General features: G+C 31.1%; 1 long non-coding RNA gene across 1 annotated transcript; it reads right to left on the bottom strand.

The window, feature by feature from the left end:
* Positions 1–1,042: 1,042 nt before the first annotated feature.
* On the bottom strand, positions 1,043–7,385 carry LOC143074634 (uncharacterized). The gene is made up of 4 exons (XR_012977981.1): positions 7,116–7,385; positions 5,776–6,174; positions 3,449–3,553; positions 1,043–1,451 (listed from the first exon to the last, which is right to left on the bottom strand). It is a non-coding gene; the product is annotated as an uncharacterized LOC143074634 (long non-coding RNA).
* Positions 7,386–8,473: the final 1,088 nt, after the last annotated feature.

An 8,473-nucleotide genomic window follows, 5' to 3' on the forward strand; every position in this document is an offset into this window, starting at 1 on the left:
TAACATGAAATACGTCAGACACCTATAAAAGACACAGTGCAATTGCTGTAGCATCAATCCCGTGAATTTTATATCGAAAGTTGCTTAACACTGTGATACTTATTACTAAATTTTTACTGGTTATGATTACCCCGATGGGATTTTCTTTAAATTATTTAAATAGTCTGTTGACAATTAGTTTGACTTATAAGTCTTGAATTTTCGCGTGTTATTTTCTGGGTTTTTTTTTTTTTTGTTTTTTTTTTCTCTCTACTTATATCTCCTATTGTCTTAATAGTTTATGCCGCGTATAAAATTCTATCGACAAGTTAAGTATTATTTGGCAAAACTGGACTTTGACCATTTTTGATGTATTATTTTTGTATACAAAAGAAAAAGATTACAAAAAACTCAACCATATGATAGTTCAAGAGAGATTGCTATATGTCACAGTACAACATTCAATAGCGATGAAAGCTAATAGTATGATACTGTATAGTCAGCTATAAAAGGCATCGTAATGAATAATATGAAACAATTCAGTTGAAAAAACTAACCGTATAAAACATAAGAATGCAATTTGCAATAACAAGATATGACCTACAGGAACTAACTACAACCACTGCATTACATGCTCCGGACTTCGGACAAGCACATCACACGTTCTACCATTGAATGTGGTGGGATAAAACATGTTTGTGCTCGCTAAACCTTGGAAAATAGATGAGCAGTCCTACATTAGAAAAAAATCTATACAAGGTTGTCAATGACTTCATCAAATAGATCAGTGACCATTAAATGAGAGAGATCTCCCAGTACACAAGTACAAGTCTACAGACGTCATTAAAAATCTGAGAAACATTGGATCCCTTTTGTGTAAAGTTGATTTTTTGCAAAACACATTCACAATATTTATGATCCCAGACTTTCATCTTGTCGGCAAATAGCAAAACACATCCGTACTCAAATAAGAAAAAAGGGCTTCGGTTGAACGGATAGTAGAACGTTTTATTTTGTTTCTGCAATTACAAAAAACACTTTTTAACTTTCATTTGACGTTCATTTTTAAAATAAAGAAAGATAAATTCACTAAGGAATACAGGTTATAGTCGAGAAATATTGTATATGACACTGGGATATGATGCATTGTTAATCAGGTATTAATCATTTATGTCTTTTTTTTTTTTTTTTTTTAAAACACCAAAAAAAACCTAAAAACAAATGAAAAGTGAACCTTTTTTTCGACGTAGCCATTATAATCAACAAAAACGAAATAATTTAAACACTGTGTATGTGTTCATATTCGACTGTGAATTGGTAAGGTTGATCTTCACTTGTCGATTCTCAATAGATTGTTCTCTTTCTATAGTATCACAGTCTGGCAGTGTATGCATGTAATGTTTGAGTCATCGATATATAAATTTCTATGTCCTCATACTCTGGGATTCACATTTCCGTATTGTTCTTTAGATCTATAAATATAAATACAATATATTTTTTTATTTTTATTTGTTGCTGAACAGTTTGAGGATATTCTAACGGTTTTTGTAAACTACATTTAAATAGATAAATACAAGATACTAAAGGGCTACTTAAGCTCATTTCTTTTATTCGAGAATCATTGATAGCTATTTGTAAACGATTCGCGCGCCTGACGTACACATATGTAATCTTAGTATCTTTGATGTTAATTCATCAGTCGAAAACGAACTTAAAATACCATGACACTAAATTTCATCAATAAGTTCACGAAGATAATTATTTAATACCACATTTCCAGAAAAATACCAACAACACATATTACGGATTATGTATTGAATTAAGCGGTTACTGCTCAGCAAGTGGCACTTTTTGTTATTAATGTTTAAAATTAGCTGAAACAAAGAATCAAAGCTATGATTGTTAATACAAATATATACATTCCCATGAATATTTGCGAGTTCACCGTTTATTTCAATTATAGGTAAATTATAGTGTGCATTTTTATCAAGGAAAGCAATGACCTGACACAGGTCATTATGTTATGCATTGAAGCTTATTTCATTGAAACATGGTCCGGGTTGATTCTTCGAAAGAATGAACCACGTATACCGTTCTAAAATATAATAATTCCATATAGCTAGGTATATAATAAAACCTTAATTTTTTAATTCATGATATTTCAGAAACACAGTGAAACGTATAGTGAACTGCACGACGATAACAAAAAAAACTCTGATCAAACTTAGAAATGATGGCATTTTGTTATTGTATATAAAATGTGGTCCCTTTTGTATCATTATTTGTGTACAAGAAGGATGTGATTACTCTTTCTCTAGTCACCTACTAGCACCAACCTTTACCCACGATTTTGCTTATAAAGACTGTTGTTTGTCTTTTTTTCTCGTTATTGTCTTTAACCAATGGGTTGTAGTTTGTTTTCGACCTGTGAGTTTGAAATCTTCGATCTCTCTTTTTGATTACAAACAAACAACTTAAATATGATATTTGAAACTTTTCAGATTCGATTTTACCATTACTTGTATTCAATTCACGTTTGCGAAGACTTGAAAGTGCTTAGTATATTTTCAAATTCGTGATTTAGATTGATTTTGGACATTATAAGTGTGCTGCAAGTGAAATGTATATGCTATACCAAAAAAAAAAACATTCAGTTAAGAAGATAATATTCTTGTCCATACTCCAATGTACCAGGTTAGTGTTTCTTTTACATTGGGAAAACATATTGCATGAATGAATATGTATGAGTATTCTCATTTAAGGACGAATAAAGCTAATTATTAACTTCTGTGTTGAACAATTGACTTCAACTCGTCAAACGCATTAATTTGCATTGCTATAATATATTTCTTAAATTTCAGTGTTGGTATGTGAGGAACATACTTTAGGTCGGATGTGTGCCCTTTGAGCTTATTGCATAATTATGAAGCGTAACGGAGTGCAATAGGAATATTTTTATATACAGTCAAATGTTTTTATTTTCTTATTTCTAAGGAAAAGGCAACACTTAACATTCGATATTCAGACGTCACAAACATTTTTTCTTTCAAAATAAGCATCGGAACACATGACCTCATAAATTAGCATGATCAACAAAGTTAGCAAATTCAGTTGCTTTTACAGAGCATCAACTGTCCTGTGAATTGATTTTCATAATGTCAAAATAGTTAATAAAACAAAATCGTGTTTGATTTGAGTTAATAAACAGACACATCTTATGGCCAACTAATTCGACATAAGGACAATAAAACGTGTAAAATTTATATGTTAATTTGCACTCTTAATAACAATGCTGGACCAGTATGTGTATCCAGTGCATACCCTTGCCAAAGAAGTCTGTCGCGTTTTAGCTAAAAAAAAAGCATAAAAAGTGCTCTTTTTAGATATGTAGATGTCAAACGATGAGGAGAGACTTTGTTACAACTTATAAATAAGTACATATGAATATTTTTTTCTTAATCTTACTTACCTTTCAAAATGTACCGTTGGTGGTACAACCATAGCGCTGATATCACAAACATGATTAAAACTATTACCAAAATGATACCAATTAGCACAAATCTTAGTTGAATATCTGATTAAAGAAAAAGCAAAAAATCTTCTGTTAAAATTGAATATACGAATATAATCAATAATTTTTTTTCTGAAGGGAAATTTAGTTAAACATTGTTGATAGCTAAACACTTGCATTTGTATAAAAATCATTTGCATTTCCACATTTTCCACTTGATGATCATTATCGTGACAATAATGGGAATCCACAGAAAAGAAATAAAAAATGAACATCTCAGACCTTTAGCTATCTTTAAATTTGAACTCACGTAGAATAGTTGTACTTGATGAAGTTGTCGTTCCTATCATACTTCTTATCACTAATTTTACAAATTAAAATATGTGAATTGTATTGTTCACGCTAGTACAAAGTAAAGTCGACACGTATTCTTGGTGAAAATGGAACTAATTCAATAAACTATATTGGTGCTATGAGCTAATTTTTACAAGACTGTAAACAGCACTGAAAAGGAAACACCTCAATGTATTTCAATGATCACTAAGTTCAACATCATGTTCAGGAAAACAATATCCTGACACATCCACCTTTTTAGACTTTTACAAGAGAAGCAAAATATACAAGAAGGACATCTAAATTCATAAGTAAAAAAATAACTGACAACGCTATGGTTAAAAAATTAAAAAGATAAACATACAAACAAAATTACATAACTTCAACATAGAAAACTGAAGTCTGAGCAACATGAAACCCATGAAAAACTGGGGGTGATTTCAAGTTTTTCAGAAGTGTAAGCAGCTCCTGCTCCACATGTGGCATCAATCGTGTTGCTCGTGTTGGTAAAATAATATGGTGCTTGATACAAAGGCAGTTGAACTAAGCTAAACCCATCATTTACTAAATATGCATAATTTCGACCAAAATGAAAAACACGTTCAAAATCTTTGAGATTGTGATGCTTTTTACCTATATCATATATGTACTAACCTATAAAAAAAATCCTATTAAAAAATAAAAAGCATAACTGAATGATGGGTTAGCTGGATTAGAGGTATGGGAAAGACAGATATGGAATTACAAATAGACGAATGGATAAGAAAAGTCATGGCAAATTTATAAAAACCAATGAACACAAACATAGACCATACTATTTATAAAGAACTGACAACGACAACGAACGTATGTCGTATAACTAAATTGAACTGTTCTAATTGTGTTGTGAACAGAGAGTTGAATTTCATTGGATATAAGTACTGTAAGGTCTACTCATATGCAGTTTGAAACCAAATTTCATGCTAGAAAGGTGGTCATTTTTTATTGAAGCAATATACCTTTTTAACTTACCTCCTATACATTTCTAGGAATATGATTGGTTAAATGCGCTCACGTGGAGACTGTGTATATTCCATATTATGTTAGTATGGAGGCGGGTTTATTTTAATACACGGTTACTAGTTGAGTTACGTCTTTGACACTATTTGAATATTTAAAAGTTTTGAAAGTTCTGTTGAATGTTGTTATATCAAGGTTGTTGATATTAAATTGTTATTGCTGACATTAATTTTGTTTTGTAGATCAATGGAAGTAAATTCCTTAAACTGAACACTTGAACAATTTAATATGATAATATAAAAGATATGGTATGATTAAATGAGACAACTCTAGTCTAAATTTAACAAAAAAAGATAGTCGGTAAGATAAATTCGTTACATAGTGTGCTAGTGACCTTATACGACATATACGGGGTCAGTAAATTCGATATGGAATTTACTGACCCCGTAAATATCGTTTTAGGTCACTAACACACTCTGTAACTAGTAATATCACCCTGTATTCGTGTATTGTTGAATCGAAAAATAAAACAGTTCTGTCATGTTCTTAATAAACATCATAGGTTTGTCGGGAAAAACATTAACAACTATACAAATTGCAGCTTGAGAAGTCATATGAAATGGAATTAAGTTCGATACTTGTAATTGTCATTACTTAATTCGAATACGAGTTAATACCTATCTATATGTTCATGAACATACCGTTTTACTGGCACCCAATATTCAACATGTTGAATGTGTTTGCAAACTGAATTGTTTTGCATTGGCAATTGGAGCAAACTGCAAAATCTGCTGTACGCGAAAGCCAAAAGTAAATAATGTGTAAGAATAACAATTGCAAACCCACTGCCTATCGTATCTGTAGTGGCGATAGCCGGTTAGAAAATGTGATAAAAATATAAGTGTTTTAAAGCAATCTCATTTAATACTTTAGATATTCTTGAAAAACATCACCTTTTGGTTGTATGTGCTTTGCCACTGTTGAACCTGTTGTTGTGGGGAAATTAACGTATGTTGATCCTATCCCGTTTTTTCTAGAAGACCGAATGCCTTCAAATGACTTATCCACACTACATGTACCATATTGGTTCTCTATAATACATGTTATTTTCACCTGTCGTTCATTCAAATTTGTCAACAGGAAATCACTTCGGTATCCGGCAGTGGAAATATTCTTTTCATAACATATCAGAGTTACATTAGCTATATCAATAGATGAATTATTTTTATGAATATATTGATCATTGATAAACCAATACACTTCAATCGGCAGAGAACTAGTAAAAAAGTAAATTGACAACATCCATGTTTCTTCATTCAAATCCATGTCCTTAAATGATATGATTGGTCTGCCTAAAATAAAATCATTAATTTAAATGATAATAACACTTTTTAAATGACATTAATATGTTAAATTTGTAAATTACATACAAAAAAATCTTAAATGCAATCGTATTTGAATACAATAGTAAAATCAAATTGATAAGTAAATTGAAATCTACCTCGGTTGGTATAAAATAAGAAGATCAAGGGACCAACATGTGTTTATACTTAAAATTAGTACTGGTGTAATGAAGGAATGCTATCAAAATATAACCACATATATAACAGTACAAAAACATAAGGGATTAATTATCAAAAAATTGTTAGTGGTTTTTATAAAAAAAGAAGATGTGGTATGATTGCCAATGAGACAACTATCCACAAAAGACCAAAATGACACAGACATTAACAACTATAGGTCACCGTACGGCCTTCAACAATGAGCAAAGCCCATACCGCATAGTCAGCTATAATAGGCCCCGATAAGACAATGTAAAACAATTCAAACGAGAAAACTAACAGCCTGATTTATGTAAAAAAAAATAAGTTATTTGTTAATTTAAAGGTTTAGTATTTATTGTTTGTTCTACAATGTTGACTTAGATGATTTAACTTTTTCAATTTCAGGGTCCAAACATTGGTTTTTATTCGATTTCCACCTTTGAATTTAGGGTTTAAATTTATTTTCCTTGGACAGTGATGTTGTTTGTCCTGTTAAGGTAGATAAATGATTAGTATCGAACTTCTCTATGTACTGTGCTTGTAAAAATCATATTCATGATATTGCCAATATTCTTTTGAATATAGTTGAAAAATGTAATCTCAATTTTTGATACAGCACAGTTTTGTGTATTGTCAGTGGCAAACCGATTTACAACAGCAAAAATGAAATGTCAAGCTAGGGAGACAATGTGTCTAGTCTATTTTGTAAATTAAATGTATTTTGTTTAATTGAGAGCAGACATGGTTACCATAAACGACCACAATTGATGTCGCAGTAACTTCCGACTGATTGTAGGTCCAGGAACAAACATACTCCCCAGCATCCTGGTAATCACAATATCTGATATTCCAGACTGACTCCCTCAAGGAATCCGATCCTGAATAAGTACGTATAAATATATTATTTCTGTAATGCATCCATCTGTTTTGCCACAAGTAAGTGTCATTGGTGTTGATGCTACAAGTAAGATTGATGTCGTTCGAAGCATTACAAGACACCATTGGATCAACAATAACGTCGGGTTCTGAAATATACATTAACGAAAAATATTCAATATGAAAGGCATTATTTTTGTACACAAAACGAACATTAGGTCTACAGTTATAGTGGTGTCAAATCAAAACAGTTGGGAGTCAAAATTATTAACAAAATGTACTGCCTGATAATGCCATCAATGCAAAAGAAGAGGGATATGTTTCACCATGAGGTGACAAACTTGTAACTTTTCTAATTCTAATAGGTATCTTAATTGACGGTGGTATTTTGAGAACGAATGTGTCACTGTAAATAATATTTTTGTTGTACAACCGGTTTTATAAAATTCATAAGGCTTGTTTAAACCTACTGTACATGATACAAATTGACATTTAAAACTCCTGTTTCTTCTTTGGAAATTTTACATTTATTTGATATAAAATCTTAAACGCTGAGGTTATGAGCATTGAAAAGCAGGATATAAAGAGCCAAATTATCAAAACTTGTGTAATCAACAAAAGTACTACCACAAATAATTTTTTTTAAATTTATAATAATAACTGAAGCCTTCACCAGAGGTCAATATATAAAATGAGTCAGCGCAACTGTTTGTGAATATTCCCGTAGCTAAAATATCGTTGTTGAAATTAGTATTAATATGTTCGTGGCCAAAATAACTAATTGTCGACCGCTCATTGACGACAGCCGAAGTCTTCGGTTGAAACTTTGACGAGACACAAGAAACAACCATATAGTTTCTGGGTGATTTTTCAATTTGGAAACGAAGTTTTAAAAAGATGTGTTGAATATCATGTCAGAACCATTGTACTGAATAATGCAGTGTTGATACAATCACTGACTGAAAGTTCACTAGGTATCGATCCAGTGGTGTTAGAAAAGAAAATGACAATTGATAAATGATAAATATCATGCTCTGCAAACGCTTTACTCTATTCATTTTTGTAAAAATACACAAGCATTGAAGACCTATAACTGAAAGGGACATGAAATAATGTAGTCTAAGTCGTAGTCGTAGTAAAAGTAGTACATATAGTAGTAGTAGTGGTAGTAGTAGTAGTAGTAGTATTTAACAAACAATTAAAAAAAGTATTAGATGTATTTGAAAAATGA

The sequence above is a fragment of the Mytilus galloprovincialis genome, chromosome 5 (assembly GCF_965363235.1).
Source record: "Mytilus galloprovincialis chromosome 5, xbMytGall1.hap1.1, whole genome shotgun sequence".
Taxonomy (NCBI): domain Eukaryota; kingdom Metazoa; phylum Mollusca; class Bivalvia; order Mytilida; family Mytilidae; genus Mytilus; species Mytilus galloprovincialis.